A 16,858-nucleotide genomic window follows, 5' to 3' on the forward strand; every position below is an offset into this window, starting at 1 on the left:
AACAAAAATAATATTATTATGAGAAATGTGTGTAATTATCTGATTTATTTGCAAAAAAACGAAGGAAATAGCAATTTATAAATGAAACTGAAATGTTGTCTTAAACAAATGAAGATGATCGTCTTATAAATGAGAACTGATTCAGTAATTATTAATGGCCGTCCAACAAACACAATCGTTAAGGCTACATATGTTTAGAATTAAAATACGTTCAGGTTTGCAGCATCTTGAAGTTTACTCACATGTCGCATTAATTTCTGTCACGGATTGCGTGGATGATAAATGTCCCATGATCCAGCGACTTGTATATGCGTTCCAGTTTTGTTAGTTCTCAGAATGTTCGTAAGTATAGCTGCAACTAACGAGGTGGCGTTCAGAAGGCAAGAAATAAAAACATTTTTAAAATGAACCATCTTTCTTCGCGTGATATCCTCAGCATGAACGATCATGTTCCTTCAACTCAGAGATATACATTTCTGGGACTTTATTACTAATTTGTCGAAAGATATCTTGTTGCAACTTGTGTTTGGTAAAGATCAAAATATTGTAATACATTTTATTTTGACGCTCTGCAAAATCTGAAATCAATGTAATTTTAAAACAAACAAACCTTCACGATACAACGTTGATGCCACCTCTGAGAAAAGTTTCTTTCAAATGTTTACCAAATATATGTAAAAGAGAATGAGTATTTCGAAATAAATTGAGAAACAAAGTGTTCATTTTTTAATTATTTCTTTTATTTTTGTGTCTGTGTATGATTTGTGATAAATGCATATTTTTGAGAAGTGTTGGATATTGTGTATTATTTGGTCAACACAGTGGAAATGTATATGGGTTAGAAGAACATCGCTTCATACTTGCTGTAAATAATTTTCTAGCCGATGTTGCAAAATTCAATTCTATGATTTATGGTACAGTACTTTTTTCCATGCTATTGTATGTGTTATATACAACCTGGAAAAGATGAAGAAAAAAGGTATTAAAAACAAATGATTGTTGTTGCAGTTACATGAATATTTTATTCAAAAGATATAAGGTATAGCATATACTAGCAGCGTTTAGAAGCACGTTTCAGAACTTTCGTTAAGCAGTGATCTACGATCGCTTGAAGCATTTGGCACTAATGGTACATGATCCCACACAAAAAGGTTAATTACCAACGGGAGAAACAATGGTGAAGAAAAGATTCCCAACAGTAAGTAATTAAGGGTAATTATTTCGCATAGATAGCTCATCAAGTTCTTTAAGGAACAGTATTCGCAAGGAAAGGAAGAGATTGTAATTAATCTACTGCTTTATTTTTTACCATGGTTGAGCTTTTGCAGAGGAAATTTATTGTTTAAAGTTAAAGCGCGCGGATAGGATACTCAAATATATTCAAGAAATTTAATTTTAACATGCTTAACGCTGTTACGCATCTTTCAACGAAAAAACTGGTTAAATATTGTTACGTTTATATAATAAATTAAAATCATACTATACTCACCAGAACTGTTTGCTATGGTTCGGCTTTCAACTAGAACTCTTAATTTAAGATACCGTGTAATTACTACAATTTTCCTGAAGCAAAACCAACATAAGCATCTAGAATGAAAAAAAAAATGGACAATATTTATGTTAATTTTACGATTTAGGGAATGATGTATTATTAATTATTATGTTTTTTAATTATTACGTTTTTTAAAAATAATAGCTTTTTTCAACAAAATGTTGATATTTTTGAAATATTCCAGTGAAAACAATTCAACGCTTCGATGTATTGAATTCAATTTGCGTAACTGAGTAATTATTGTTTTTTCTTGTCTGAATTGAGACGTTTCCTTCAATAGATGTGTTTCTTTCTCTGTAACAGAGATCGTAGCGGAAACAGCTCGTTCCAGAAATAAAAGAAATTATGATTCCTTGAGGAAAAGTGTGTGGTAGCAATTGGACTAAAAATAGCAGAAACGGAGATGTGGCATGGAGATGTACACAGTCACTGTGTAGGGTGCAATCACTAGTTGGCAATTAAAAACAAACCTAAGGGAAACGAGAGAGGTTTCTTGATGCAATATACGGCTGTATGACAACATAAATGAACTGTTTTAGCCATGACAACTTATCGCATTGAAACTTAAAGAAAGCAGTGTGACAGGAATTGTGACGTTTTTCCTTACCTTTTTCATAAGGAATCAATTTAAAAAGTGCACGTCTTTGTAATCTGATGGAAGACACATCTAATTCTGACTGCTCGGAGGTGTTGCCATAACCAATCGGTTCATTATTCTTTGTTTTTTTGCAAAATTTTCGGCAAAGGAGCTTTGAAATTTATTTAATGGGTACCAAAACCACTTTTTCATTGTTTCCAACTACAGTTCGCATACTCAAAGTTTTACCATTAGTTGGTTGTCTAATATTTTTTAATTTTCACAAAAAATGGTAATGGAGAACAGAGGAGCAAATATTGTGCTAAACTGTTATAGATATCCAAACTGCAATCTGATATCGTATCCAAAATGAATCAAGTTCCCTTAAACTTTACTTTAAAACAATCCCAATTATAAAGCAAATACACGACTTGTTCCCGAAAGTATTTTTGCGAGCTGTCAAAGGTCACTCACGATGTCGGTGGTTATTTTATCGAGGACGGCGGATTGTCATTTAAGACGTTGTATAGTTTGAAAGCTTGTTATGTGGTTTGGCATTTGATGTCAGCAGTTTTGCCCGGCTAGACAGTTTGAACAGTAATAAACTATAGTTGCCCTGTTACCTGTCTCGCTAATACATGTGTCGATTGATTAAACGGTTGAGATTAAATTATTTCGGTTGGAGCTATAGTGTACCTATCCAGTATCGTTGCATTAAAGCCTCTTCAACGACTTACGTGCTTCGAGCTCATAAATCAATTGTTTGAGTTTCTTCCCACTCAATGGATGGAGAATGATGCGTTCGCGTTTTGTCGGACAACGTAGATTTAGTCCCAGCTGAAACACTTGAAACATATCACATGAGGACTTCTAGAGAAGTTGCTAAACTTAACAATTAGGGATTTTTAAATTTACCATAGTAATAACATGAGTTGGGATAATATATAAATCAACTCTGAACTGGATTTGACACTACTTCTCGGTTAAATCGCTTTGTGTAAAAGTTAATTTGTTATTTGTGAAGAATACAAAATACAGATACTACTATTATTTGGTTGTTCAACGATATAATATGGTTGAATATTTTGAGTTAAGTAAATGTTAAGTTGTGTCTTATTTTATGTTGAGAGAAAATGGGAAGCAAATGTAAAATTGCACTTTTGCAATTAGCATTAAACATAGGGCCTAAAGTAGAATAAGAAAAAAGAATTTCTTGCATTAATATTGAAATGATTGTTGACTAAGCAAACTGGTGCTTGTATATAGTTGTCAAGTGACAAAAGCGATCATGAGGCTAACAGAAAAAAAGGAGAAACCGACTAAGTGACGTGACATGCTAACGACACGTGCGCATAACAAGTCGAGCGTGGCAGACGTGCGTATAATTACATCACCAGTCAGCATGATATTTAATGTTGGGGAGTAAGATGCACATGTCATGTAAGTCTACAAATCTTTTCCGACCAAACGAAGAGAATATAAAACAAGTATTTCTGGAGCATAGCAATTAAAGTCCGTAAATTATTAAATATTCTTTTCATGTTAGTTTGGCAAAGCAGACTGAGTGCAAAGTCCTTGATTTTTGTAACTTCATTAGACATGGTATTTTATTATTATATAATTACCGTTGTAAGTTAAATAATTATTATATAAGAGTGAGATATAAATTTTGCTAATCTTGTAATAAATCTTGCGCTGATCTCAAATGAGTTTATTTTTAGAAAGGACAGAGAGCTTCTCTCTTTCCTGCTAGCTGCAGGCAATATCTCACAAATGATTTGAAGATTATAAAATCTTAAAGCAAATATTTTGAGACCACTACGAAACAACAATAAATCTTTTCAAAGCTATGTTTTCCTACTGACCAAAGAATGTCGGTAAATCAACAAAACTTTGCATAGTGTCTCTTATAATTCGGTATAAAAAGCATTTGACTATTTACCTTTATGCTATGCTGGCTGAAGCTATTTATCTATTTAAGGATTTTTCAAAACGAATTTTGATTGATTGATTTGATTGTGATTGATGCAGTTTCATTGTAGAGAGGCATCATCGTAGAGCAGCGCAACATTATATGATGGTCTCAATGCCAATGATGCGATCTACGTTTGCACTAATTTCTGCTCTCATAAACGGAACGCTATAAAAATGTATGCGTTTTTAGGCCTATAAAAACTAACTCTATTTCAAATTATGTAGAAGTATTGAGGTTAAAAAATAAACCAATACTAGTCGAATTGCTTCTAAGTATAGCTTTCATGGTGCTAGAAATAGAAGTATTTCGGCATGGAAGAAAAAAAAACAAGTGTAAAATAACAAGTATCTAAATTTCCTTGCACAAACCTGATAATACCATTTTAACAACTTGTTTTCAGTATAGTATAATCAATGACTGCTCCTCCCTATTTAATATTCAATCGACTGCATCTGAATCGGACACCATAAGAGATTGACATAAAAATGGATCAGCGCGTGGATCGGTACGGCGTTTCTAGCCTGTCAATGTCAGTGTGTCTTGCATAGGGGGTGGATTCATGTGATTTCAAAAGCAATGATAATTTATGGTTTCCTTTTTGAGCGTATAAAACACATCCAACATCAACCATTAATGATGACGAATGTGGAAAGCCAGGTGTTGACTAATGGGCTATTAAACGAAAAGCAGAAAGAAGACCCGTGGGCCACTTTAGATGACGGAAAGATGATTTTACTGAGATGTTTTTTTTTGTGGTATATTAGTGGAGAAATCTTACTTTAAGAGATAAAAAGGGAACGCATAACGGCAAGATGAAGCGGTTCAATTCGCTTGCATTGAATGTATCATTGCATGTATGCACATAGTGGACATTTGGTAGTAGACATTCATACTGTGCTGACACCACTAATGGGAAATCGTTGTCGAACCCGTGGCTTCCAACTCGCTGGACATTTTCGACGGCCTGGACAATGTTCACTGTCAGTGATGGGCTGCAGATAAGATAAGTCTCCATCTGGTATTTTGGCGTCCTTTCGATCTTCGTGCTGGCCCGCTTGATGGTCTGTTAATGTGGATCGCCCTTTCGGGCCGTTATCTGTGCCAAGCAAATGGGCGAGCATCACCATCAAAAAGATGGGGACAGAAGGACTGTAATGGTGCGGTGAATAGTTTAGTTTGATGAAAACGTTATCATTTTATGATAATCGTTGGTCTTCCATATTGCACACGCATTTGCAGCCGTTTCGTTTATGGAACATATCAAATGGTGTCATTGAAGATAGCGAACTGAAAGGGGTTTGGTTGGCCCAATGCGTAATACTTCATAGGCCTATGGATTTTCTGCTAGTTTTGGTTTGTATCTTGTTTTGTTTTCGTTATAAACTAATGCCAAAACGTTAAGTTGCTCAAATTTAAGGAATCTGGATGTGATCATTTATCAACCTTGAATATTGAATGTATGCAGTTTACGGTAATAATTGATATGTCCTTATGCTCCAAATAATAGTGCATATCCCATGAAATCACATAAGTAAATTGCATTAAAAGAATAAAATAATTTTCAAAATGAGCACTGTGAGTATGTTGTGAACCATTGGACAGGAATGCCTTTGCTTCATTGCTCAAAATAGGCGAAAAATAAAGAGGGCAATTAGCATGACCCAAGAAAGAGCAAGCGATTAGTTCAGTTTGCAATTCTATACAATATATTTAATATTTATTGGAGAAAGCCACAACATTTATTCATTTAATATTCAATGGGCAGCGCAGTTCGGTCTGTTCAATGCAGCTAATGAAAATTTGATTGTACATCACAAACAATTCCGTTTAGCCATGGAAGATAGATGATCGTCTTGTTTGCATCCGAAACACATGAGCTGATGATCTCATAGATTCTTGTGTGGCCCAAACCTTTCTAACGAGCTCATACATTGTCGTTAAGGGAATACTCTTAATGTGATCAATACATGACATATTTAAAACTGTATTAAAATTAAACTTAACTCGAATGAAGTTTATTGCTGTACCTTACCTAACGACTTAGTTTCTTTGTATGCAGAAACGTATGTTATTGGCTTCTGTATCCTGGGCATCTTTAATCCAAGATATTTCTGCACAATTTTTAAAAAATATTTTCGGTCTCGATTACCTGTTTAATGAAAGGAAAAGAAATCATTAAAAAAATGAAAGAATGCAAACGATAGCTGTCGATTCTATACAGTTATATTAAATTAAAAGCTCAACCGTGATCCTAAGCCTTTTACTATTGGATAACTAATATATTATATAAGCGACTTTTATGCGATAAAATATGAACAAATAAAGAATAAATTTACCTTTTCAAGTATTCCCAACTGTATTCCATCATGAGAACGAAGCTGCCAACGTGATTGAAACAGCTGGTAAACATTCTATTCATTTTCATTGCTACACGAATGAGAGTAAAAAAAAACAAGGAAATTTCAGTCTTATGGAAAAGTGTATTCATTTTATGTAAGCATGAAGTAAGCCTTTAAGGATTTTCGTCAATGAAAAGTTCTTTAAGACGATCAAAAGCAACAATGAAAATACCGTCTTCTGCACGTCTTTTATTGTTGGTAGGGGTTTTCACAGTCCAATGACTGCTGTCCGTTCTTTAACGTTCTGAGTATTCGTGATGAAAAGGATTATTGGATGGGAATCTTAAATTTCTATGATGGTGCCTTTGTATGATGGAAAATGAATTCAATCAAATGTTTAAATATTTTATTCATTTCAAGTTATAGCCATGGTGAAATAAGAGAAGCATGCCTCACCATGTTACATTCAGGTAATAAATTTATTGGTTATCTTGAATATTTATTGTTTCTTACCTAACCACCATACGATATAGAATCGGTGTTATAGTGAAATAGAATGGTAATTGGAGGTTTCTTCATTCCTGATATTAAAAGTCTCTATTTAAAAGACGACCGAACGATCGCAATGTTCTGCAGCTCGACTTTATGCAACGAAGTTTTCCAATCACTTAACGTCACCTTGTTATCCATCCTCGTCGTTTGTTTCCTCGATTCCAAGATTCTATTTCATGTTGTTCAGTGTCAAAAAGAAAGAAGACAAGCTGCTGAAGACATTCGTCTTGAATTGAGGAAATCCCGTTTTGCATCATTTTTGCATAAGAATAATTGTAATTTTCCAAAGGTTTCGGTTACTCTAGTTAAAGTCCTTAGGATATAGTTTGTTAAGATTATGCTTTTAGCGTTTTTATTTTGTTGTTGAATGCAGCCACTTGTTTTCTTTATGGGGAAGTCCTTACTCGATTGAAACTGGAAATGAAAGAATGAATGAAGTATGTATTAGGTAATAAATTTAAAGAGTTTGAAATAAAAAAATCTTATGTTTTGTTAATAAAGTTAAATAAATAATACTTATTATAACAATAACACCCAAGAACGCCTCAAAAATGGTCCATATCAAGTGAGTTATTTGGAGTTAATGGTGCGTCCTTGATAGAATTATTGCAGTTTCCTCCTTGACCCAGCCCTGAACACCAGTTCAACACATTAATGTTGACAAGTTTTGGGTTAGCTTTGGGAGCCTCAGAGGTTTTGTTTATCTTTCCTTCTCGAACCCAAACAAAGTTTAGAAAGAGAATGTAAATTTGACTACGCATTTTAATCCTTCCTTGCAGCTAAATCCCTTCCGGTTTCACCCATAATTAAGGTTAAATTATCTGAACCTTCGTGCCTAACCAATTCAAATGATGTTGTGTGTGCATGATAACTTTAATAAGGCGCTAGCCTCAGTCGTTGAGAGCCATGATTTATTTACAAGCTCCCTTGAAAGATTCGACAATGGGTAAAGTTTTGATTGTGAATCACCTGTAAGCCCCAAAGGTGGAATAAAACAGGTCACATATAGCGATTCAGGATGGAATGGGGCAAAATGGTTTTTATATCATCTATGCAAATAAAATGATACTGCGGGGACAATGTCTCACTCGAACATGAACACAAAGGAAATACTGCGGAAAAAGCATCCCAAAAACCCTTTGGTTGTTATCATGGACAGTGACGGTGATAAATCACTTGCCACAATTTTGGAGGGTCAGTATCGTGGCATCCATCTAAAAGAAAAGAGGCAAGATTCACAAAACGAATATAACATGACTCAAAGCAGCATTGGATAATATGCTTTCACTTTGATGACATCGAGCAATATATGTTAAATCGTCGAGCCCATCAGCTTGCAATGCAACAGCAAAGAGCACCGCATTTAAGGGCAAATCTTCAGATACTTTGTGCCCTTGTCACGGAGAACATTAATTATCAATTTCGGAATCTTTATCTCGTTCATACTCGTTTGGGAGCAGCACATTAGTTGTTGAAGGTTTTGAGCGACCATAACAAAAACCTAACATTTAAAAAACCATCCTACGAGCGTAGGGTAATAGCGAGACAAGAAACAGAGCACACAGACATCTTAATGACTTCATATTGAAACTGGCGTTCTTTTAAGTTGTCCGGCTAATACAGAGGGTTGTAGTAGCGGCGTAAAACCTCTGCAGACCTTTCAGTGCTTCGAGTGTTTTTATAAATGGATTCATTCCTTGTAGTTTTGATTCTGATGAAGTTCGCTCGTTGGGAGCATTATTTTTAGCAGTTTTTGGACATTTAATATTCAATGTCATCGAACATATTAAAAGTTGTTGTGTACATTGAAACACTGTCAACCGAAGATAGAATAATGAAAGGAAAAAGTGTAATAATGTTTATTATTTATAATCAAGATGGCCTGAGCCTTCAATAAAAAGTGAAACAATCAAAAAGTGTATTTATCCCAAGGCTTTCATCAAATTAGAACAGTCTTTATAACAATGTTTATATCCCTTCTTTATGTACTGCTTTGCATCTCGCCTTACAGCAAAACCATGGCAAGAGCGGCAATAATTTATTCATTTATTTAAATGAAGCAAATTAAGCATAATTATAATCGTTATGCCAATATAAAGTTGAAGTGAATGATTGACGACGTTTCGGTCTTCAATAGGCAGTTACTGAATTGGATGTGCGCGGTAAAGATTGAGCTGAGGGAATGGCAGGCAATTGAGATGAGCGGCTGCATTATGACAGACAGAGCGCAGAACGTAGAAAGCATCGTGAATGAAGACTCCTCGAAATGAATGGACCGAGAAAGGGAGAAGGAGATGCTACCACACATCAAAACTCATCAAAAACTTCACAAGCGTGACGATACTTTGCGGAGTTTTTCGATTTGTTCAACTTTCTCGACGCCTTTTTGATACAATGTTTGTGTCTGATTTTATATGGCATGAAGTGAGGAAATGTTTGAACGACTTTTTCCTCGATTGGCTACATCGGAGTACTTCAATAAACTAGATGCATGACTTGATCAGGGTGAAATCGAGGCCAATGCATTAATTGACTGTGTTAAAAAAAGATAAATGAAATTGGAGCATTCCTGAGTTTGTGATCCTTGTTCCTGCATGTATGTCTGCATGTAAACATCCAGTTCAAGTATGTCAACTTTGTGTCATTTTGATTGTGTCAAAGCTTTCTATTATCTTGAATATTTTACCAATATTTAAGAATATTTTGCAGGCTGTTTTTATTTTTGGATAGAAAAACGAGGTTTCAATGCTTTAAGATTTTAAACAGTCAAGCAGCATTTCAATGTGGTTTTAAAATTTAACAATGATGCAATATTAGCCATACAATCTATCTACTTGATAACCCCCGGGTAGATTTGCATCATCAAGTTCAGTTGATGTTGAACTGGGTGAAATTCAATAGATCAGCAATTTATTTTTGCTCTATTACCCAAATGCAAAACGATATCGACCCAAGCAAAGAAAGATAATAATACATTTGCTTTTCATTCTGCGACTGATTGGTACAATGATGTATGTGTAAACATTATTGAGCCGAGTAGCGCAAAACATTGTTAAGCTGAGTAGAGCAATGTTCTATTAAACCTTAAGAAAAATAGTGATTGGTCACGGTAACATATAATTTTTAATTTACCAAATTTACTGAACTAAACAATAACGTACGTAACATTAAAGATTGTATTCGATGTGACTCATAAGCAAAGAGTAATACTTTATTTTTTACTTACAATCAGTATTTTCTCATTCTGATACTACATTTATGTTTATGTTTAAAACATAAACATAAACACAAACATAAAGTCTTCATATCTTAATGTCTTTAATGATATTCTATCATGTGAATAAAATATCATCTGACCTTTGCCGGCATCACATTGCTTTTATTAGGTCTATAGTATATGACCGCAATCGGCAAGGTACGGCTCGCGAACTGCATGCGAATTTTTACTATTTCGATGGTCTCTTTGCCATAGAAAGTTTATCGACCTCTGGTATAAGATATGATCCTGCCGGCTTCAGATTGTTAACAACACGGGAAAAGGAATATTTTCCAATACATTTTCCTTCACCATGAAAAACGAAACAGAAGCGAATTAGGCCGAAAATAATCATTTATATTATTGATCCCATCCTCCGCTCATCTTATCGGTCGTACAAGACCAACCATCTCTGGCATTCCATCGAACGAGGCAAAACGCCGTATCATATGGCAGACATAAAACGGTCCTCCTCCTTCTACCGGTTGTTGGACTGGTTTATGTAGTAGAATATTACCCTCATACCATACAGATAAAGCGTCTGTTAGAAAGACGTTCGTGAGCGTTGTTCGGAATGGATGAATTCCAAGGAACACTTGGCCTGTTATTTTTGTTGTAAAAGTAACCACAGCTTCCTGCATTCTTGATAGAGGTTCGTAGATCACGCGTTTATGTTAGATTGCTGGAGCAAATATACTTGATCTTTGGATCGAAGTATTGCGTCTGGTGCATGAGAGCCGGCCGGTATTGCGGTCAAGGTTGACAAAATGAATGTAATCAAACCGTGATTGAATTGACATAAAGGAAAGAAGGAAAGCAATACAATTTCCTCCAAAGTCCCACAGGGATATCGGCGAAGTGTTTTCGGAATTATTGGATGGCAGGCTCCACCTCATCTAAATCCAATTTGTGAACCAAAGGACTGGCAAAGCACGCAATTGTCCAGAAGAGTATGTTCATTATAGCGGACGAAGTATGGCAGAGACAGAAGACGCACGGGGAACTGGGGCCTTTTGTTTCAGAAGTTCACCGAGCGCACATTACATCATGATGTAAGAGATACACGGGTGAAGTGATGTGTAAAAACGTCCTACAATACACTTACCGTGTAGGAACTATCTCCGATGGTTGCGTTGGTCGATGCGATTATGTTATCTAAGTTTTAGACGTTCAAAGGTGATAAATCATTCGTTGTTAATCCAAATTCGATTTATCAGACGTCATTTGTAATCCGGCGCGTATATCATTGCACTGTGATGTGTTTCTGATACAGAAGTTAATGATTCACTAGAAAACACCTTTAATAATACTTCTTGTGTATGCTTTTGTGATGAAAATAAAAAAAAATGCGTCTTTTTGTGACCTCGAGGTACGCGATAAATGAGATTATTGTTTAGCTTTATGCACTTTTTATTGTATTGCCGCCACAGAAGAGGTCGTTGATCATGCAGATTGTGACAGCAGTATCGGATGCTTCTTCCCAGAGGCGTTTTCTCACATTTTCTCACTACCGGTCGGGCACTATCATTAGTTTCACGGTCACTTGAAGAGCAGTCATGGTGGGGTTATGTTTTCAATATTCGCTCTGCACATGCCGTTGCACTATTTTGTCATTTTGGGTATTTTTAACGAACGTTGACAGGCGACCTAGAAAGGACACTTCAACTTTTTACACCAACGTACGTAAGAATGAATTTTATATTCTCATGGAAACTATACACACTTCTAGACTGTGTTACCGGCAGGTTGATTTTCAGTTATGCTTTGGGATCACAACAACCCTTGACACATAGGAGACAGTGCTAGAAGAGGCTTCCACAACACGGCGCTGAGCACTGGGTTGTCAAGGAACGAACGATGCACGGACGAAAACAACAACTGAACCCTCTTCCTCTCGATACGTTTACCCTTCCATACAACAGCTCAAAACTCACACCAAATGCGCACGAAAGTCGTTGAACGGCCGTGACGACGAAAACACGTCCTACCCGGTGAATGTTTTCGATGAGACTGAGCGAGAGAGGGAAGGAAACAGTTTATGCTACGGGCTGCTCGCTTGTAGCATGGAAATGAGCGGAGCGTTGCGTGGATTCTGGAGAGAAGCGATTCGAAGAATGAGAGTTTGGGATGGATGCGTGAGAGCAACCGAAAGACAGAGAGCATTGAATGAGAAAGTGGATCTTTCCATAGTGAGAACGATGTGAGAAAGCATATGCGCGGAAGAACTCACGCACATTGCGTATGGGAGTGAGCGTGACGGGCTTTTGAAATGCCATCATTAAAAGTGAAATGAAACGCAGCATTATAGAACATGTAAATTTTATAATAATATGGTCCGAATTTAAATTATGTCCTTCAATAGTTGGAATTTTCTATACATTTTATTCGATCGTGATATTGCTAATGGGAGTTGCAGTCTCGAAGGAACTTTGGACAAAAAATGAAAATTAGAATAGATTAACCATGTGTGACACAACGCATGGAAATTTTATTTTATGCTGCACAGAATATGCCCAGAAGAGTTGCGTATTTTTAGCACTCATGCGTTGTTTGCTGTATGATGTTGTCGCAATATGCGTTCATGGCTTATTAACATTCTTCTAAGCGAATAGATGGTAAGATGATCTTTGCTGAGTCCGCCAGAGTAGCATGGAATGTCTTTGCTATATACTTTTGCTGTATACTTTATAATTAGGGATTCTCATGTGTATCCAACATTACATTAAATATAATACATTATTGAGTCGAAATGCTCCCACATTGAGACATTAAGAAACCTTAAGACTAATGGACTGTAGCAAATTGAATAAACTATCAGGCCTCATAGTATGCAAATACACTCGGAACGATGATTGACATGCAAATTGGCTTGCATCGGAATGCAATTTTCGAACCATCGATTGAATACACATCCGGTGTAGAGGTCCTGCATGTGCAAAACACAAAGGCAGAGATAAACGTTGGGAAGATGCTGCGTTTGCTTCAGCAAATGTCTTAATGAGTACGTGCCATTTGTCCTGACGTCGCACATGGAATGAGAAGCGAACGGTAGACCAGCTTTGAACCTTAGATTGCATGATTTTGATTCCTTATCTTCACATGAATCTTCTTTCAATGTGACAAATAATTTGATTCGGTCAAAATATGTGTATTTTACACATTTTTTATGGTTTTCATTACTACTTCATTTTAGTAGTGTGTTTTAGTCATTGAAGGTACAAGATAGGTTTTTTATTACTCTGGTGAAAAATTACAATGGTTGGTACTATTGAATCCGTTCGTAGCGGGAACGTACGGCGCTCACATGAAATTCTAGGGATGGCAACACATTTCTTGAGCCCGATCCTACAACGCCGCGGTGAATAACTGTAGCAACCATCTAGTATGTTAGAAAAATGAGTGTCAGGACGTACGCCGCAGTTACGAACGGATACAATAATACCAGCCAATTTGTTGTCTACATTCCAATATAATAAAAAAAAAAAACAAATACTTTTGGATTGTAAAAATAGTTCAGTTCATTGATTATTTGTAGTGAAATTTGTTTAAATTTTTTATTCACTTCATATACAAAATTAGGTTTGTACTTGATGTGAAAAATCCTATTTATGATTGCAAAAAGGGGCTTTCATGCCATTCATACATTAGTCTATCTTTAGTGTTGTATATCAATGAGACAATCTTATACCAAAGAGCCCTAGAAATTCAAGGAGTTTCGTAAGAGTCTCTCAAGAAACACATAATGTGTACGGTTGTATGAAAGCTATGCCCGATGCTGGGCTCATGAAATAAAGTTTAAAGGATGTATTGCTTTTACTTATACGTCTTCGAACGGCTCATACGTTAATCAATATATATATTATTTTTATATGATGCATTACATGCAATCAATATGCAAATAATAGGCAACAACTTCCGATGATGAGAACGTTGGAAGCGTATTTGGATAAATGAAATTGATTTACGACCTAGGATTACTACTTTTTACGTAATCCGTTTAACAAACATTCCACAACTAGGGGCATGTTTGCCAGGGCAGTAGAATTAGTTTTGATTGCCTAACAGAGTTTAGGACATTTGATTCTTGAGTGTGATGTTAAAACTTTGCTTGTGAAGGGCTTTTGATAGCAGCAATCTTGTGTAAATAGTTTTAATAAGAAATACATAAATCTATTAAAGTAAATAAGGGCGCAAAAATCCTCACTTGGAACGAAGGGCTCATAGTGCTTGTTAAAAAGTCCTTTTTTATATTTACTGTGCTTACAATTTCTGTTTTTTCTGTTATATTTATTTGATTCTTATGCATAGGTTATTGATTATAACAGTCCAAACATCACACCGTCGTTGAATGGCGTAGATTTGTCAACATATGAATGTTATTCAACACAAGACTGAGACGCAGATTGAATATGAACCGCAATAAGAAAAGTGTGCCTTTTTGCGGTTTTGTACTAGAGCGCGTGCTGAGCGCCACTTAAAAGATTTACGAGCACACCATAATGATCTTTTCTGTGCATTGCTAGGTTGTAAACATAAAATTTACCATGCCGGAAAAGTAATAAAAGCTTAATCTTTTCATGCTTTCTTATTACCATTTGCAGTTTGGCTCTCGATCTTGACCAAGTGATTAGGAGTAACCTTCTGTTCGTGACGGTGCTCTGTAGGACTATTACCTTTGCTCATTTTCCCACAAGAGTTGTTGAAAAAGTAAATTGTTCAGCAGATCGCAGAATAGAGTCTATAAATCAATCGTAAAACTTAACAAAAGGGTGCGATGAATTATTGTGACCATCTCGCAAACAGCATGATGTGTTTGTATGATGATTCTAGTAACGGAATAATATTTACGTTACGGTTGAGTTGGGTGAGAAAATGATCGTAAGGCAGTTGTCCGTTTAATCACTACTGTTATGATGGTCATTGCTATGGTTGTCATTTGGTCGTTCTTTATTGTAGAAGTAGAAACGAAGTAGAAACGTATTATACAAGATGCATCAGACCATCACAATCGCATAACATAAATGTGCCTTGTGTAACGCAAATCAAAGAATTCGTTAGAACATGGCAATTACTAGGAAATGAAACAAATCATTAAAAATGTAAGGGATTATGTATCTCTTTAGATAATGTAAAACAATTTGATTTGTCTGGCATTGATGCCAGAATTAAATTTCACCCATTCCTTGCACATACTAACAAAATGAAATCATGTACCTAAAGCACATAACAATTGTTAATTAACTTTACAGATTCAGGTGTTTCGTTTGGACGACAAATGAGGCTTTGTAGACATCGATGTAAATAATATTTGCTTGTTTGATCCATAATACTAAACATTGCTTTAGTATAGGAATATTGAAAATGAAAACTTACTACCTGTTACTTTGTATGTTTGAGTTGTTTCATACAAATCTGACGTTTGCAATTCTTTTAAAATGAATTTGGGTCAAACCTGTGCCTTCAGAAGGCAGGCTATCTTTTGTTCGAATATCCTCTAGAATTCTCTTTTTGCTGACAAACAAATCAATTTGAAAAGGGAGCTCTGTCAGACCGGGATTTGTTTTAATGTGTTTATCTTGTTAGTTTAACGGCTGGATGCGAAGTAACCCCCTAATCGACCCTAGGTTTAATTAGGATACCGAGTCCGTTTGATTAGGAAATTCAAAGAATTGACTAATTGGTTGTTTATCTAGCCATCCTCAACACCTTTTCGCTTCAGGGCAGGACATTGGAACTGCGTCCAGCTTTCCATAACGTCCATCACCAAGGAGAAAGTTGATGCCCGTTCTGGGTTTTCAAATTTCAAAAGCTACTTATCTTAATTTGTCAGATGCTGTCGAAGTTTGGGTAATGATTTTAAAATGTGCTTTTGGCTGTGGGGTCTTATTTAAACCATTTATTCAAATTGAAGCTAGGTTGATACGTATAAATCATAAAACTTTCAACATTCATTTTGTCAATATAATGTGAAATCTCTGGTTTGGTTAATATAAATTTGCAGCTAAATTATATTATACTTTATTTAAAGATATAATTAATCAAATGTGAGATTTGTGAAATGTTTTTTGAGGCAATTAAAGTGGTTGTTTGATCAGACATATAATTATGATTACCCTTAACACATCTACAAAATTATAAGAGAATGTTGAGAAATTGGCTAAACTCGGGTAAACATAATTCGGCTTACATTTCATTTCAAATACACGGCAGGTGGTGTGGATACTGTGCAATACTCCCTTTTATCGCTGCTTATGCTTAACAGATAATCTTTTCCACTGATTCATTTGTTATTCCACGGTACGACCTATCGGCCAACCTATCCTGACCAGAAAATCGGGCGGTATTTCACGCAAATAAAACCACGATTGCGTGCATAATTCACATCGTAAGGTGCGGCGAGTACTTTCATTCGTGTACCGGCGGAGAAGAAAGATAAATGATTGCGATGAAAATGGCCAGAGCGTCGGTCATGGGTCGTGAGAATCGAACGCATCCACCAATGCGAACCGGTACGGCAAGGATCCACATCACAACGGGAAGGTTAATTTATACTTTGCACCAAAGGCATGCCCTTTCTGACCTTCCGGGATGGGATTCCAGAAAACTC

At 35.9% G+C, this 16,858-nt stretch overlaps 1 long non-coding RNA gene across 2 annotated transcripts; it reads right to left on the minus strand.

Moving 5' to 3' along the window:
* Nucleotides 1–727: 727 nt before the first annotated feature.
* On the minus strand, nucleotides 728–12,276 carry LOC121597540. Of its 2 annotated transcripts, XR_006005428.1 has the most exons (7): nucleotides 11,975–12,276; nucleotides 11,357–11,898; nucleotides 6,957–7,409; nucleotides 6,441–6,531; nucleotides 6,137–6,253; nucleotides 1,490–1,587; nucleotides 728–957 (listed from the first exon to the last, which is right to left on the minus strand). It is a non-coding gene; the product is annotated as an uncharacterized LOC121597540 (long non-coding RNA). The 2 variants fall into 2 exon arrangements; XR_006005427.1 differs by having other exon boundaries at nucleotides 11,357–12,276.
* Nucleotides 12,277–16,858: the final 4,582 nt, after the last annotated feature.

Source organism: Anopheles merus, chromosome 3R (assembly GCF_017562075.2).
Source record: "Anopheles merus strain MAF chromosome 3R, AmerM5.1, whole genome shotgun sequence".
Taxonomy (NCBI): domain Eukaryota; kingdom Metazoa; phylum Arthropoda; class Insecta; order Diptera; family Culicidae; genus Anopheles; species Anopheles merus.